Source organism: Oncorhynchus nerka, linkage group LG7, assembly GCF_034236695.1.
Source record: "Oncorhynchus nerka isolate Pitt River linkage group LG7, Oner_Uvic_2.0, whole genome shotgun sequence".
In the NCBI taxonomy this organism is placed as follows: domain Eukaryota; kingdom Metazoa; phylum Chordata; class Actinopteri; order Salmoniformes; family Salmonidae; genus Oncorhynchus; species Oncorhynchus nerka.
In genome coordinates, this window is record NC_088402.1 from 53,000,774 (window position 1) to 53,018,477 (window position 17,704).

General features: G+C 44.2%; 1 pseudogene; it reads left to right on the top strand.

The window, feature by feature from the left end:
* LOC115132602 (RNA-binding protein 38-like) overlaps window positions 1-17,704 on the top strand; it is a 31,607-nt pseudogene that overhangs the window by 7,005 nt on the left and 6,898 nt on the right.

The following is a 17,704-nucleotide window of genomic DNA, read 5'->3' on the forward strand; positions in this document are numbered from 1 at the left end:
CTGTTAACCATTAGCCTGTTAACCACCAGCCTGTTAACCATTAGCCTGTTAACCATTAGCCTGTTAACCACCAGCCTGTTAGCCATTAGCCTGTTAACCACCAGCCTGTTAACCACCAGCCTGTTAACCATTAGCCTATTAACCATCAGCCTGTTAACCATTAGCATGTTAACCACCAGCCTGTTAACCATTAGCCTGTTAACCATTAGCCTGTTGATCACCAGGCTGTTAATCACCAGGCTGTTAATCACCAAGCTTTTAATCACCAGCCTGTTAACCACCAGCCTGTTAACCACCAGGCTGTTAATCACCAGGCTGTTAATCACCAGCCTACCAACCACCAGCCTGTTAATCACCAGCCTGTTAATCACCAGCCTGTTAACCACCAGCCTCTTTTTCCCATTGACTCCACACACTCACTCTCCTCTCAGCCTGTGGAGAAAATACAGGCATGAAATCTAGTACACCACTATATAGATGACAGGATGTCATTTTTAGATGTAGCATATGTGTGAATGACGCACAGCAGTATACTGTACCTCTGTTGGGGTGTTGTTGCTATGTTACACTCCAAACATGCAGTTGATGAGATGTCAGAGCATGGTATTTTGGTATTTTGTGTGAGATGAGAGAGTCTGTGTGTGGGTGTGTGTGGGGGTGATCATGAGAGGGGGGAGAAATAACAGCAGATCTGAGGGGGGCGTCTGTGTGTGTTTGTGTAAGAGTTAAAGGCACATTAAGTGTTTGTGAGAGGAAAAAGGAGTTTGAAGGTAGTGAGATATTGAGAGGGAGGGAGAGCGCAATACAAGGAAGGAAAGGAAGGAGAGATGAGTCTCCTATCTTCACATTCATGGTGAACTCAGGGGTCAACGAGGTCGTGTGTGTGTGTGTGGGTGTGGTTTCTCGTCAGTGTCCCCGTAGATTCTCGGTTTCGCTTATTTAAACAGTGCCAGAGTCTGTTCAGCTCACCAAGGGAGGGAAAGACGGAGGGACAGAGAGATGAAAAGTAAATGAGTGGTAGGATCTCTTCCTCCAGGCACCCTGTCCCTTATGCAAGCTCTGTATGTCTGTCTGTCCTGGTCTGATTTCCGTCTTGTCCTCTCAGATGATGTCCCTCACTGCTGTTTTTATATAGTATCTGATGGTCTCTGACCCTGCTGGGTTCTCTCTGCCACACAGGTTTCTCCATCGGTGTGCAGCAGGTCCATCCCGCCCTGATCCAGAGGCAGTATGGGTAAGAAGGAACCACTCTCTCCGTCTCTGTCGGGCCTCTTCCCCTAATCTCTTCCTTTCATCTTTTCCTCTTGCCAATCTGTCTGTCTAGTTGTGTGTTCGGCACATGTTGTAACTGACAGTCCCAGTGGTCTCATAGAGTCTGAGAATGACCCCTCAGCCAGCTGTGCTACCATCAGTTACAAGAGAACACAACTCAGTGAGAATATCCAGACACTGGCTTGCTTCACTTAACTGGCGGGCCTGCTGCTGTTTCCTAACATGGATACATTTGGACATGGGGATATTCTTAGCCTGCTTATGGCTCTCTTTCTCTCCCTCCCCCTCTATCTTTCTTTCCTTCTCTCTCTCTCTTCCTCCTCCTCAGTATCTTTCCTTCATCTCACTCTCCCTCTATCTTTCCTGCATCTCTCTTGCTCTCTCTCTTTCCTCCCACTCTGTATCTTTCCTTCTCTTTCCTCCCCCTCTGTATCTTTCCTTCTCTTTCCTCCCCCTCTGTATCTTCTCTTTCCTCCCCTTCTGTATCTTTCCTTCTCTCTCTCTCTCTCTTTCCTCAACCCTCTGTATCGTTCCTTCTCTCTCTCTCTCTCTCTCTCTCTTTCCTCAACCCTCTGTATCTTTCCTTCTCTCTCTCTCTTTCCTCAACCCTCTGTATCTTTCCTTCTCTCTCTCTCTTTCCTCAACCCTCTGTATCTTTCCTTCTCTTTCCTCCCCCTCTGTATCTTTCCTTCTCTTTCCTCCCCCTCTGTATCCTTCCTTCTCTCTCTCTCTTTCTTTCTCAGCCCTCTGTATCTTTCCTTCTCTTTCCTCCCCCTCTGTATCTTTCTTTCTATTTCCTCCCCCTCCATCTTTCCTTCTCTTTCCTCCCCCTCTGTATCCTTCCTTCTCTCTCTCTCTTTCCTCAGCCCTCTGTATCTTTCCTTTTCTCTCTCTCTCTTTCCTCAACCCTCTGTATCTTTCCTTTTCTCTCTCTCTCTTTCTTCAACCCTCTGTATCTTTCCTTCTCTCTCTCTTTCCTCAACCCTCTGTATCTTTCCTTTTCTCTCTCTCTCTTTCTTCAACCCTCTGTATCTTTCCTTCTCTCTCTCTCTTTCCTCAACCCTCTGTATCCTTCCTTCTCTCTCTCTCTTTCCTCCCCCTCTGTATCTTTCCTTTTCTCTCTCTCTCTTTCTTCAACCCTCTGTATCTTTCCTTATCTCTCTCTCTTTCCTCAACCCTCTGTATCTTTCCTTCTCTCTCTCTCTCTTTCCTCAACCCTCTGTATCTTTCCCTCTCTCTCTCTTTCCTCAACCTTCTGTATCTTTCCTTCTCTCCCTCTTTCCTCAACCCTCTGTATCTTTCCTTCTCTTTCCTCCCCCTCTGTATCTTTCCTTTTCCTCTTTCCTCCCCCCCCTCTGTATCTTTCTTTCTCTTTCCTCCCCCCTCTGTATATTTCTTTTCTCTTTCCTCCCCCCTCTGTATCTTTCCTCCCCCTCTGTATCCTTCCTTCTCTCTCTCTCTTTCCTCAACCCTCTGTATCTTTCCTTTTCTCTCTCTCTCTTTCTTCAACCCTCTGTATCTTTCCTTCTCTCTCTCTCTTTTCCTCAACCCTCTGTATCTTTCCTTCTGTCTCTCTCTTTCCTCAACCTTCTGTATCTTTCCTTCTCTCTCTCTTTCCTCAACCCTCTGTATCTTTCCTCCCCCTCTGTATCTTTCTTTCTATTTCCTCCCCCTCTGTATCTTTCCTTCTCGCTCTCTCTTTCCTCAACCCTCTGTATCTTTCCTCCCCCCCTCTGTATCTTTCTTTCTATTTCCTCCCCCTCTGTATCCTTCCTTCTCTCTCTCTCTTTCCTCCCCACTCTGTATCTTTCCTTCTCTCTCTCTCTCTCTCTCCTCCCCCTCTGTATCCTTCCTTCTCTCTCTCTCTTTCCTCCCCACTCTGTATCTTTCCTTCTCTTTCCTCCCCCTCTGTATCCTTCCTTCTCTCTCTCTTTCCTCAACCCTCTGTATCTTTCCTTCTCTCTCTCTCTCTCTTCTTCCTCCCCCTCTGTATCCTTCCTTCTCTCTCTCTCTCTTTCCTCCCCACTCTGTATCTATCCTTCATTTCTCTCGCTCTCTTTCTCCTCTCTTCTTTCTCTCTCTCCCCCCTATATCTTTCCTTCATCTCACTCTCTCTCGGCCATGGTTGACCTACACAGGTCGATGAGCTACTAGTCAAACCATTACAACACCTCCTTACACACACACTTCCAGGGAACAAGTGTGTTGTGAAAACAGGCTGAGTAGAGAAGTGAGGGTTTGGCCTGTGAGTCAGGGTGTGATAGATGGGTGAACAGTCTCAGTGGCATGGGATGTGCGTGTGCTTGTTTGTGTGTCTGTGGGAAAGAGCACTGTTGACACTTAAAACAGTTTCAGTCAACTCACTCATACTGGTAAGTGGCAGGCTAGTTCTGGATATTCGGTACCAAAGTTATTACAGTGATCTACAATGAGTGGACAAAACATTAGGAGCACCTTACTAATGTTTTGTTGCACACCCTTTTGCCCTCAGAACAGCCTGAATTCATCGGGGCATGGACTCTACAAGGTGTCGAAAGCGTTCCACGGGGATGTTGGCCCATGTTGACTCCAAAGCTTCCTTACACTTCTGTCAAATTGGCTGGTGTCCTTTGAGTGGTCGACCATTCTTGATACACATGGAAAACTGTTGAGTGTGAAAAACTCAGCAGCATTGCAGTTCTTGGCACAAACCGGTGGGCCTGGCACCTACTACCATACCCCTTTCAAAGGAACTTACATATTTTGTCTTGCTTAAAAATCCCTCTTTAACTTGCCTCCTCCCCTTCGTCTAGACTGATTGAATTGGATTTAACAGGTGACATCAATAAGGGATCATAGCGTTCACCTGGTCAGTCTATGTCATGGAAAGAGCTTTTGTGCATGTTTTGTACACTCAGTGTACTTCACAACTAACTTAGTGTGACCCAGAAATAAAACATCTCTCTGGCATTTGTTTGGTCCGAAGGGAGATGACCAGAGCTGTCCATGGTTTCTGATGAGTGCTATACTATATTAGGCTAAATGATCCTTTCCTATTCTGTGAGGCCAGTCTGATTGGGGTGTGTGTTCTGTGGGAGCAGGGATTGTGATAGGCCCTTCAAACCCCCATGGCTCGCAGGGCTATTAATATTGCAGCCGCTGGCTTTCAATTATTGAATGATATATTGAGTGGTAAGGGAATTGAGGCTGACCCAAATGAGCCTGTGAATGAATTATGGTGGGCTGATTGAATGTCTCCTTCAGAGAACCAATGGACAATTAAAGCACAAGTGCACCCTCTCTTCTACTGGGTTTGATCATGATAAAGTCGCTGTCTGTCTGCCACAACAATGAAAAGGACTTTTCTTAATCTTTTGCGGAAGTCACTTGGTATGGGGTGGATTGATCTATCTTCATGAAGTCTTGACTACTCTGTCAAAACACACATGGACACCCCCACCCCCCCCAAAAACACCCAAACTCATTATTTTGGCGGTAAGTAAGCACCATTGCCTCTGAGCTAATAGAGTCGGGCTCCTTCTGTGGGGAGCTCCGCCTCTCCTCTCTGGCCCGGGGTTCAAATATGTCTCTGTCTGTCTGTCTGTCTGTCTGTCTGTCTGTCTGTCTGTCTGTCTGTCTGTCTGTCTGTCTTATTGTAAAGGGCAAATAACAAAGATAAACAGAGCTTCTGTCCCCAGCCTTGGTGTATTTACATGGATGTTTAAGAGGAGAGGGGACTCATGACTAATGGTAGGAGTGGCTGTGAAGAGGTGTGTGTGAATGCAAGTGTGGGGGGGGTGTCAGAATGTGGTCCAGTGGCTGCCTGTAGGACCCAGAGTTGGCAAGGCAGCCGCTGAGGCACCATCTGGTCCAGCTAGCTGGCAGGGCAGACGCCAGGCAGGGCGCTGACAGAGAAGTGAGATTTGGCACTTTATTCAAATTCTGTTCTTTTTTTGAAGGAGGAGAGGAAGGAGGAGGCCGGGCGGGTGCAGTGTGGTGGGGTGTGTTTCCTGTTGAAACACAGAGACAGGGTGGGGTTTGAGGGGAGGAGGGGGGGCTTATAGGGCTCAGTCACTGCAAACACACATCTGGGAAGGCAGGCAGAATTTGAGGGCTGGTGTGTGTGTGTCCATGTGTGAAGTTGTGTTGTCCTTTGCTGAAGTGGCAGTGTTACGGTGTCAGCATGCTTCAGTTCGGCTGGCAGCTAGCCAAAGTCGACTAGGCGAACCGAACGAGTGTGCCCGCATACTCCCTTAAAATGCATTCGCTTGAAAAATGAGAAAAAGCAGAAATAGTACTGTTTGTCCGCTTCGAGACACTGGAGCAGTATACACTTCCTCAAAATAGCCAGGCTTAATCTAAGATAACTCAAGACATCTGTCATTCATTTTGACCTTTTTGCAGAAGAGATTTGACATCTAATGTTTGGTGAAGTATTACTCCCTCCCCCCCTCAAGAAAATTACATCAGAACGAGTTGCATGTCTCGTTGAATGACAGCAAAGTCTTCATGGAAGACTCCCTACTGTTAACCAATCACCGAGGAAGGGGTGTAGACTTCGGCTACCGACTTTGGCTTGCCTCTAGAAAAAGTTTTGTGTGCCCGAACAACCGGAAAAACGCTCACCGAAGGTGATAATATATGCACAACACCTTCCGAACTGTCTCGGCTGGGAAGCATGCGGTCGCCTTTAGAATGGCTCAAACCAAGCCTCTCTTGTAAAACAGCATACCATCCAAACTGAGCCTCTCTTGTAAAACAGCATACCATCCAAACTGAGCCTCTCTTGTAAAACAGCATACCATCCAAACTGAGCCTCTCTTGTAAAACAGCATACCATCCAAACTGAGCCTCTCTTGTAAAACAGCATACCATCCAAACTGAGCCTCTCTTGTAAAACAGCATACCATCCAAACTGAGCCTCTCTTGTAAAACAGCATACCATCCAAACTGAGCCTCTCTTGTAAAACAGCATACCATCTAAACTCAGCCTCTCTTGTAAAACAGCATTACCATCCAAACTGAGCCTCTCTTGTAAAACAGCATACCATCCAAACTGAGCCTCTCTTGTAAAACAGCATACCATCCAAACTGAGCCTCTCTTGTAAAACAGCATACCATCCAAACCGAGCCTCTCTTGTAAAACAGCATTACCATCCAAACTGAGCCTCTCTTGTAAAACAGCATACCATCCAAACTGACAAAATAGCATACCATCCAAACTGAGCCTCTCTTGTAAAATTACATCCAAACTGCATTACCATCCAAACTGAGCCTCTCTTGTAAAACAGCATACCATCCAAACTGAGCCTCTCTTGTAAAACAGCATTACCATCCAAACTGAGCCTCTCTTGTAAAACAGCATACCATCCAAACTGAGCCTCTCTTGTAAAACAGCATACCATCCAAACTGAGCCTCTCTTGTAAAACAGCATACCATCCAAACTGAGCCTCTCTTAAAACAGCATACCATCCAAACTGAGCAAAACAGCATACATCCAAACTGAGCCTCTCTTGTAAAACAGCATACCATCCAAACTGAGCCTCTCTTGTAAAACAGCATACCATCCAAACTGAGCCTAAAAAACAGCATACCATCCAAACTGAGCCTCTCTTGTAAAACAGCATACCATCCAAACTGAGCCTCTCTTGTAAAACAGCATACCATCCAAACTGAGCCTCTCTTGTAAAACAGCATACCATCCAAACTGAGCCTCTCTTGTAAAACAGCATACCATCCAAACTGAGCCTCTCTTGTAAAACAGCATACCATCCAAACTGAGCCTCTCTTGTAAAACAGCATACCATCCAAACTGAGCCTCTCTTGTAAAACAGCATACCATCCAAACTGAGCCTCTCTTGTAAAACAGCATACCATCCAAACTGAGCCTCTCTTGTAAAACAGCATACCATCCAAACTGAGCCTCTCTTGTAAAACAGCATACCATCCAAACTGAGCCTCTCTTGTAAAACAGCATACCATCCAAACTGAGCCTCTCTTGTAAAAACTGAGCCTCTCTTGTAAAACAGCATACCATCCAAACTGAGCCTCTCTTGTAAAACAGCATACCATCCAAACTGAGCCTCTCTTGTAAAACAGCATACCATCCAAACTGAGCCTCTCTTGTAAAACAGCATACCATCCAAACTGAGCCTCTCTTGTAAAACAGCATACCATCCAAACTGAGCCTCTCTTGTAAAACAGCATACCATCCAAACTGAGCCTCTCTTGTAAAACAGCATACCATCCAAACTGAGCCTCTCTTGTAAAACAGCATACCATCCAAACTGAGCCTCTCTTGTAAAACAGCATACCATCCAAACTGAGCCTCTTTGTAAAACAGCATACCATCCAAACTGAGCCTCTCTTGTAAAACAGCATACCATCCAAACTGAGCCTCTTGTAAAACAGCATAAAACAGCAAAACAGCATACCATCCAAACTGAGCCTCTCTTGTAAAACAGCATACCATCCAAACTGAGCCTCTCTTGTAAAACAGCATACCATCCAAACTGAGCCTCTCTTGTAAAACAGCATACCATCCAAACTGAGCCTCTCTTGTAAAACAGCATACCATCCAAACTGAGCCTCTCTTGTAAAACAGCATACCATCCAAACTGAGCCTCTCTTGTAAAACAGCATACCATCCAAACTGAGCCTCTCTTGTAAAACAGCATACCATCCAAACTGAGCCTCTCTTGTAAAACAGCATACCATCCAAACTGAGCCTCTCTTGTAAAACAGCATACCATCCAAACTGAGCCTCTCTTGTAAAACAGCATACCATCCAAACTGAGCCTCTCTTGTAAAACAGCATACCATCCAAACTGAGCCTCTCTTGTAAAACAGCATACCATCCAAACTGAGCCTCTCTTGTAAAACAGCATACCATCCAAACTGAGCCTCTCTTGTAAAACAGCATACCATCCAAACTGAGCCTCTCTTGTAAAACAGCATACCATCCAAACTGAGCCTCTCTTGTAAAACAGCATACCATCCAAACTGAGCCTCTCTTGTAAAACAGCATACCATCCAAACTGAGCCTCTCTTGTAAAACAGCATACCATCCAAACTGAGCCTCTCTTGTAAAACAGCATACCATCCAAACTGAGCCTCTCTGTAAAACAGCATACCATCCAAACTGAGCCTCTCTTGTAAAACAGCATACCATCCAAACTGAGCCTCTCTTGTAAAACAGCATACCATCCAAACTGAGCCTCTCTTGTAAAACAGCAAACAGCATACCATCCAAACTGAGCCTCTCTTGTAAAACAGCATACCATCCAAACTGAGCCTCTCTTGTAAAACAGCATACCATCCAAACTGAGCCTCTCTTGTAAAACAGCATACCATCCAAACTGAGCCTCTCTTGTAAAACAGCATACCATCCAAACTGAGCCTCTGTAAAACAGCATACCATCCAAACTGAGCCTCTCGTGTAAAACAGCATACCATCCAAACTGAGCCTCTCTTGTAAAACAGCATACCATCCAAACTGAGCCTCTCTTGTAAAACAGCATACCATCCAAACAGCCTCTCTTGTAAAACAGCATACCATCCAAACAGCCTCTCTTGTAAAACAGCATACCATCCAAACTGAGCCTCTTGTAAAACAGCATACCATCCAAACTGAGCCTCTCTTGTAAAACAGCATACCATCCAAACTGAGCCTCTCTTGTAAAACAGCATACCATCCAAACAGCCTCTCTTGTAAAACAGCATTACCATCCAAACTGAGCCTCTCTTGTAAAACAGCATACCATCCAAACTGAGCCTCTCTTGTAAAACAGCATACCATCCAAACTGAGCCTCTCTTGTAAAACAGCATACCATCCAAACTGAGCCTCTCTTGTAAAACAGCATACCATCCAAACTGAGCCTCTCTTGTAAAACAGCATACCATCCAAACTGAGCCTCTCTTGTAAAACAGCATACCATCCAAACTGAGCCTCTCTTGTAAAACAGCATACCATCCAAACTGAGCCTCTCTTGTAAAACAGCATACCATCCAAACTGAGCCTCTCTTGTAAAACAGCATACCATCCAAACTGAGCCTCTCTTGTAAAACAGCATACCATCCAAACTGAGCCTCTCTTGTAAAACAGCATACCATCAGCAAAACAGCATACCATCCAAACTGAGCCTCTCTTGTAAAACAGCATACCATCCAAACTGAGCCTCTCTTGTAAAACAGCATACCATCCAAACTGAGCCTCTCTTGTAAAACAGCATACCATCCAAACTGAGCCTCTCTTGTAAAACAGCATACCATCCAAACTGAGCCTCTCTTGTAAAACAGCATACCATCCAAACTGAGCCTCTCTTGTAAAACAGCATACCATCCAAACTGAGCCTCTCTTGTAAAACAGCATACCATCCAAACTGAGCCTCTCTTGTAAAACAGCATACCATCCAAACTGAGCCTCTCTTGTAAAACAGCATACCATCCAAACTGAGCCTCTCTTGTAAAACAGCATACCATCCAAACTGAGCCTCTCTTGTAAAACAGCATACCATCCAAACTGAGCCTCTCTTGTAAAACAGCATACCATCCAAACTGAGCCTCTCTTGTAAAACAGCATACCATCCAAACTGAGCCTCTCTTGTAAAACAGCATACCATCCAAACTGAGCCTCTCTTGTAAAACAGCATACCATCCAAACTGAGCCTCTCAGCATACCATCCAAACTGAGCCTAAAACAGCATACCATCCAAACTGAGCCTCTCTTGTAAAACAGCATACCATCCAAACTGAGCCTCTCTTGTAAAACAGCATTACCATCCAAACTGAGCCTCTCTTGTAAAACAGCATACCATCCAAACTGAGCCTCTCTTGTAAAACAGCATACCATCCAAACTGAGCCTCTCTTGTAAAACAGCATACCATCCAAACTGAGCCTCTCTTGTAAAACAGCATACCATCCAAACTGAGCCTCTCTTGTAAAACAGCATACCATCCAAACTGAGCCTCTCTTGTAAAACAGCATACCATCCAAACTGAGCCTCTCTTGTAAAACAGCATACCATCCAAACTGAGCCTCTCTTGTAAAACAGCATACCATCCAAACTGAGCCTCTCTTGTAAAACAGCATACCATCCAAACTGAGCCTCTCTTGTAAAACAGCATTACCATCCAAACTGAGCCTCTCTTGTAAAACAGCATTACCATCCAAACTGAGCCTCTCTTGTAAAACAGCATACCATCCAAACTGAGCCTCTCTTGTAAAACAGCATACCATCCAAACTGAGCCTCTCTTGTAAAACAGCATACCATCCAAACAGCATACCATCCAAACTGAGCCTCTCTTGTAAAACAGCATACCATCCAAACTGAGCCTCTCTTGTAAAACAGCATACCATCCAAACTGAGCCTCTCTTGTAAAACAGCATACCATCCAAACTGAGCCTCTCTTGTAAAACAGCATACCATCCAAACTGAGCCTCTCTTGTAAAACAGCATACCATCCAAACTGAGCCTCTCTTGTAAAACAGCATACCATCCAAACTGAGCCTCTCTTGTAAAACAGCATACCATCCAAAGCCTGTAAAACAGCATTACCATCCAAACTGAGCTTGTAAAACAGCATACCATCCAAACTGAGCCTCTCTTGTAAAACAGCATTACCATCCAAACTGAGCCTCTCTTGTAAAACAGCATTACCATCCAAACTGAGCCTCTCTTGTAAAACAGCATTACCATCCAAACTGAGCCTCTCTTGTAAAACAGCATACCATCCAAACTGAGCCTCTCTTGTAAAACAGCATACCATCCAAACTGAGCCTCTCTTGTAAAACAGCATACCATCCAAACTGAGCCTCTCTTGTAAAACAGCATACCATCCAAACTGAGCCTCTCTTGTAAAACAGCATACCATCCAAACTGAGCCTCTCTTGTAAAACAGCATACCATCCAAACTGAGCCTCTCTTGTAAAACAGCATACCATCCAAACTGAGCCTCTCTTGTAAAACAGCATACCATCCAAACTGAGCCTCTCTTGTAAAACAGCATTACCATCCAAACTGAGCCTCTCTTGTAAAACAGCATTACCATCCAAACTGAGCCTCTCTTGTAAAACAGCATACCATCCAAACTGAGCCTCTCTTGTAAAACAGCATACCATCCAAACTGAGCCTCTCTTGTAAAACAGCATTACCATCCAAACTGAGCCTCTCTTGTAAAACAGCATACCATCCAAACAGCCTCTCTTGTAAAACAGCATACCATCCAAACTGAGCCTCTCTTGTAAAACAGCATACCATCCAAACTGAGCCTCTCTTGTAAAACAGCATACCATCCAAACTGAGCCTCTCTTGTAAAACAGCATACCATCCAAACTGAGCCTCTGTAAAACAGCATACCATCCAAACTGAGCCTCTCTTGTAAAACAGCATACCATCCAAACTGAGCCTCTCTTGTAAAACAGCATACCATCCAAACTGAGCCTCTCTTGTAAAACAGCATACCATCCAAACTGAGCCTCTCTTGTAAAACAGCATACCATCCAAACTGAGCCTCTCTTGTAAAACAGCATACCATCCAAACTGAGCCTCTCTTGTAAAACAGCATACCATCCAAACTGAGCTCTCTTGTAAAACAGCATACCATCCAAACTGAGCCTCTCTTGTAAAACAGCATACCATCCAAACTGAGCCTCTCTTGTAAAACAGCATACCATCCAAACTGAGCCTCTCTTGTAAAACAGCATACCATCCAAACTGAGCCTCTCTTGTAAAACAGCATACCATCCAAACTGAGCCTCTCTTGTAAAACAGCATACCATCCAAACTGAGCCTCTCTTGTAAAACAGCATACCATCCAAACTGAGCCTCTCTTGTAAAACAGCATACCATCCAAACTGAGCCTCTCTTGTAAAACAGCATACCATCCAAACTGAGCCTCTCTTGTAAAACAGCATACCATCCAAACTGAGCCTCTCTTGTAAAACAGCATACCATCCAAACTGAGCCTCTCTTGTAAAACAGCATACCATCCAAACTGAGCCTCTCTTGTAAAACAGCATACCATCCAAACTGAGCCTCTCTTGTAAAACAGCATACCATCCAAACTGAGCCTCTCTTGTAAAACAGCATACCATCCAAACTGAGCCTCTCTTGTAAAACAGCATACCATCCAAACTGAGCCTCTCTTGTAAAACAGCATACCATCCAAACTGAGCCTCAGCATTCCAAACTGAGCCTAAAACAGCATACCATCCAAACTGAGCCTCTCTTGTAAAACAGCATACCATCCAAACTGAGCCTCTCTTGTAAAACAGCATTACCATCCAAACTGAGCCTCTCTTGTAAAACAGCATACCATCCAAACTGAGCCTCTCTTGTAAAACAGCATACCATCCAAACTGAGCCTCTCTTGTAAAACAGCATACCATCCAAACTGAGCCTCTCTTGTAAAACAGCATACCATCCAAACTGAGCCTCTCTTGTAAAACAGCATACCATCCAAACTGAGCCTCTCTTGTAAAACAGCATACCATCCAAACTGAGCCTCTCTTGTAAAACAGCATACCATCCAAACTGAGCCTCTCTTGTAAAACAGCATACCATCCAAACTGAGCCTCTCTTGTAAAACAGCATACCATCCAAACTGAGCCTCTCTTGTAAAACAGCATACCATCCAAACTGAGCCTCTCTTGTAAAACAGCATACCATCCAAACTGAGCCTCTCTTGTAAAACAGCATACCATCCAAACTGAGCCTCCAAACTCTTGTAAAACAGCATACCATCCAAACTGAGCCTCTCTTGTAAAACAGCATACCATCCAAACTGAGCCTAAAACAGCATACCATCCAAACTGAGCCTCTCTTGTAAAACAGCATACCATCCAAACTGAGCCTCTCTTGTAAAACAGCATACCATCCAAACTGAGCAAACAGCATACCATCCAAACTGAGCCTCTCTTGTAAAACAGCATACCATCCAAACTGAGCCTCTCTTGTAAAACAGCATACCATCCAAACTGAGCCTCTCTTGTAAAACAGCATACCATCCAAACTGAGCCTCTCTTGTAAAACAGCATACCATCCAAACTGAGCCTCTCTTGTAAAACAGCATACCATCCAAACTGAGCCTCTCTTGTAAAACAGCATACCATCCAAACTGAGCCTCTCTTGTAAAACAGCATACCATCCAAACTGAGCCTCTCTTGTAAAACAGCATACCATCCAAACTGAGCCTCTCTTGTAAAACAGCATACCATCCAAACTGAGCCTCAGCATACCATCCAAACTGTAAAACAGCATTACCATCCAAACTGAGCCTCTCTTGTAAAACAGCATCCAAACCATCCAAAACTGAGCCTCTCTTGTAAAACAGCATTACCATCCAAACTGAGCCTCTCTTGTAAAACAGCATACCATCCAAACTGAGCCTCTCTTGTAAAACAGCATACCATCCAAACTGAGCCTCTCTTGTAAAACAGCATACCATCCAAACTGAGCCTCTCTTGTAAAACAGCATACCATCCAAACTGAGCCTCTCTTGTAAAACAGCATACCATCCAAACTGAGCCTCTCTTGTAAAACAGCATACCATCCAAACTGAGCCTCTCTTGTAAAACAGCATACCATCCAAACTGAGCCTCTCTTGTAAAACAGCATACCATCCAAACTGAGCCTCTCTTGTAAAACAGCATACCATCCAAACTGAGCCTCTCTTGTAAAACAGCATACCATCCAAACTGAGCCTCTCTTGTAAAACAGCATACCATCCAAACTGAGCCTCTCTTGTAAAACAGCATACCATCCAAACTGAGCCTCTCTTGTAAAACAGCATACCATCCAAACTGAGCCTCTCTTGTAAAACAGCATACCATCCAAACTGAGCCTCTCTTGTAAAACAGCATACCATCCAAACTGAGCCTCTCTTGTAAAACAGCATACCATCCAAACTGAGCCTCTCTTGTAAAACAGCATACCATCCAAACTGAGCCTCTCTTGTAAAACAGCATACCATCCAAACTGAGCCTCTCTTGTAAAACAGCATACCATCCAAACTGAGCCTCTCTTGTAAAACAGCATACCATCCAAACTGAGCCTCTCTTGTAAAACAGCATACCATCCAAACTGAGCCTCTCTTGCATACCATCCAAACAGCCTCTCTTGTAAAACAGCATACCATCCAAACTGAGCCTCTCTTGTAAAACAGCATACCATCCAAACCGAGCCTCTCTTGTAAAACAGCATACCATCCAAACCGAGCCTCTCTTGTAAAACAGCATACCATCCAAACTGAGCCTCTCTTGTAAAACAGCATACCATCCAAACTGAGCCTCTCTTGTAAAACAGCATACCATCCAAACTGAGCCTCTCTTGTAAAACAGCATACCATCCAAACTGAGCCTCTCTTGTAAAACAGCATACCATCCAAACTGAGCCTCTCTTGTAAAACAGCATACCATCCAAACTGAGCCTCTCTTGTAAAACAGCATACCATCCAAACTGAGCCTCTCTTGTAAAACAGCATACCATCCAAACTGAGCCTCTCTTGTAAAACAGCATACCATCCAAACTGAGCCTCTCTTGTAAAACAGCATACCATCCAAACTGAGCCTCTCTTGTAAAACAGCATACCATCCAAACTGAGCCTCTCTTGTAAAACAGCATACCATCCAAACTGAGCCTCTCTTGTAAAACAGCATACCATCCAAACTGAGCCTCTCTTGTAAAACAGCATACCATCCAAACTGAGCCTCTCTTGTAAAACAGCATACCATCCAAACTGAGCCTCTCTGTAAAACAGCATACCATCCAAACTGAGCCTCTCTTGTAAAACAGCATACCATCCAAACTGAGCCTCTCTTGTAAAACAGCATACCATCCAAACTGAAACCTCTCTTGTAAAACAGCATACCATCCAAACTGAGCCTCTCTTGTAAAACAGCATACCATCCAAACTGAGCCTCTCTTGTAAAACAGCATACCATCCAAACTGAGCCTCTCTTGTAAAACAGCATACCATCCAAACTGAGCCTCTCTTGTAAAACAGCATACCATCCAAACTGAGCCTCTCTTGTAAAACAGCATTACCATCCAAACTGAGCCTCTCTTGTAAAACAGCATACCATCCAAACTGAGCCTCTCTTGTAAAACAGCATTACCATCCAAACTGAGCCTCTCTTGTAAAACAGCATACCATCCAAACTGAGCCTCTCTTGTAAAACAGCATTACCATCCAAACTGAGCCTCTCTTGTAAAACAGCATACCATCCAAACAGCCTCTCTTGTAAAACAGCATACCATCCAAACCGAGCCTCTCTTGTAAAACAGCATACCATCCAAACCGAGCCTCTCTTGTAAAACAGCAAAACAGCATACCATCCAAACTGAGCCTCTCTTGTAAAACAGCATACCATCCAAACTGAGCCTCTCTTGTAAAACAGCATCTTGTAAAACAGCATACCATCCAAACTGAGCCTCTCTTGTAAAACAGCATACCATCCAAACTGAGCCTCTCTTGTAAAACAGCATACCATCCAAACTGAGCCTCTCTTGTAAAACAGCATACCATCCAAACTGAGCCTCTCTTGTAAAACAGCATTACCATCCAAACTGAGCCTCTCTTGTAAAACAGCATACCATCCAAACTGAGCCTCTCTTGTAAAACAGCATACCATCCAAACTGAGCCTCTCTTGTAAAACAGCATACCATCCAAACTGAGCCTCTCTTGTAAAACAGCATACCATCCAAACTGAACAGCCTTACCATCAAACTTTTGTAAAACAGCATTACTCCAAACTCTTGTAAAACAGCATTACCATCCAAACTGAGCCTCTCTTGTAAAACAGCATACCATCCAAACTGAGCCAAAACAGCATACCATCCAAACTGAGCCTCTCTTGTAAAACAGCATACCATCCAAACTGAGCCTCTCTTGTAAAACAGCATACCATCCAAACTGAGCCTCTCTTGTAAAACAGCATACCATCCAAACTGAGCCTCTCAGCATACCATCCAAACTGAGCCTCTCTTGTAAAACAGCATACCATCCAAACTGAGCCTCTCTTGTAAAACAGCATTACCATCCAAACTGAGCCTCTCTTGTAAAACAGCATACCATCCAAACTGAGCCTCTCTTGTAAAACAGCATACCATCCAAACTGAGCCTCTCTTGTAAAACAGCATACCATCCAAACAGCCTCTCTTGTAAAACAGCATACCATCCAAACTGAGCCTCTCTTGTAAAACAGCATACCATCCAAACCGAGCCTCTCTTGTAAAACAGCATACCATCCAAACTGAGCCTCTTGTAAAACAGCATACCATCCAAACCCTCTTGTAAAACAGCATACCATCCAAACCGAGCCTCTCTTGTAAAACAGCATACCATCCAAACCGAGCCTCTCTTGTAAAACAGCATACCATCCAAACCGAGCCTCTCTTGTAAAACAGCATACCATCCAAACTGAGCCTCTCTTGTAAAACAGCATACCATCCAAACTGAGCCTCTCTTGTAAAACAGCATACCATCCAAACTGAGCCTCTCTTGTAAAACAGCATACCATCCAAACTGAGCCTCTCTTGTAAAACAGCATAAAACAGCCTCTCATACCATCCAAACTGAGCCTGTAAAACAGCATACTCCAAACTGAGCCTCTGTAAAACAGCATACCATCCAAACTGAGCCTCCTTGTAAAACAGCATACCATCCAAACTGTAAAACAGCATACCATCCAAACTGAGCCTCTCTTGTAAAACAGCATACCATCCAAACTGAGCCTGTAAAACAGCATACCATCCAAACTGAGCCTCTCTTGTAAAACAGCATACCATCCAAACTGAGCCTCTCTTGTAAAACAGCATACCATCCAAACTGAGCCTCTCTTGTAAAACAGCATACCATCTTCCAAACTGAGCCTCTCTTGTAAAACAGCATTACCATCCAAACTGAGCCTCTCTTGTAAAACAGCATACCATCCAAACTGAGCCTCTCTTGTAAAACAGCATACCAAACTCTCTTGTAAAACAGCAGAGCCTCTCTTGTAAAACAGCATACCATCCAAACTGAGCCAAAAACAGCATACCATCCAAACTGAGCCTCTCTTGTAAAACAGCATACCATCCAAACTGAGCCTCTCTTGTAAAACAGCATACCATCCAAACTGAGCCTCTCTTGTAAAACAGCATACCATCCAAACTGAGCCTCTCTTGTAAAACAGCATACCATCCAAACTGAGCCTCTCTTGTAAAACAGCATACCATCCAAACTGAGCCTCTCTTGTAAAAACAGCATACCATCCAAACAGCCTCTCTTGAGCATACCATCTCTTGTAAAACAGCATACCATCCAAACCAGCCTCTTGTAAAACAGCATACCATCCAAACTGAGCCTCTCAGCATTCCAAACAGCCTCTCTTGTAAAACAGCATTACCATCCAAACTGAGCCTCTCTTGTAAAACAGCATTACCATCCAAACTGAGCCTCTCTTGTAAA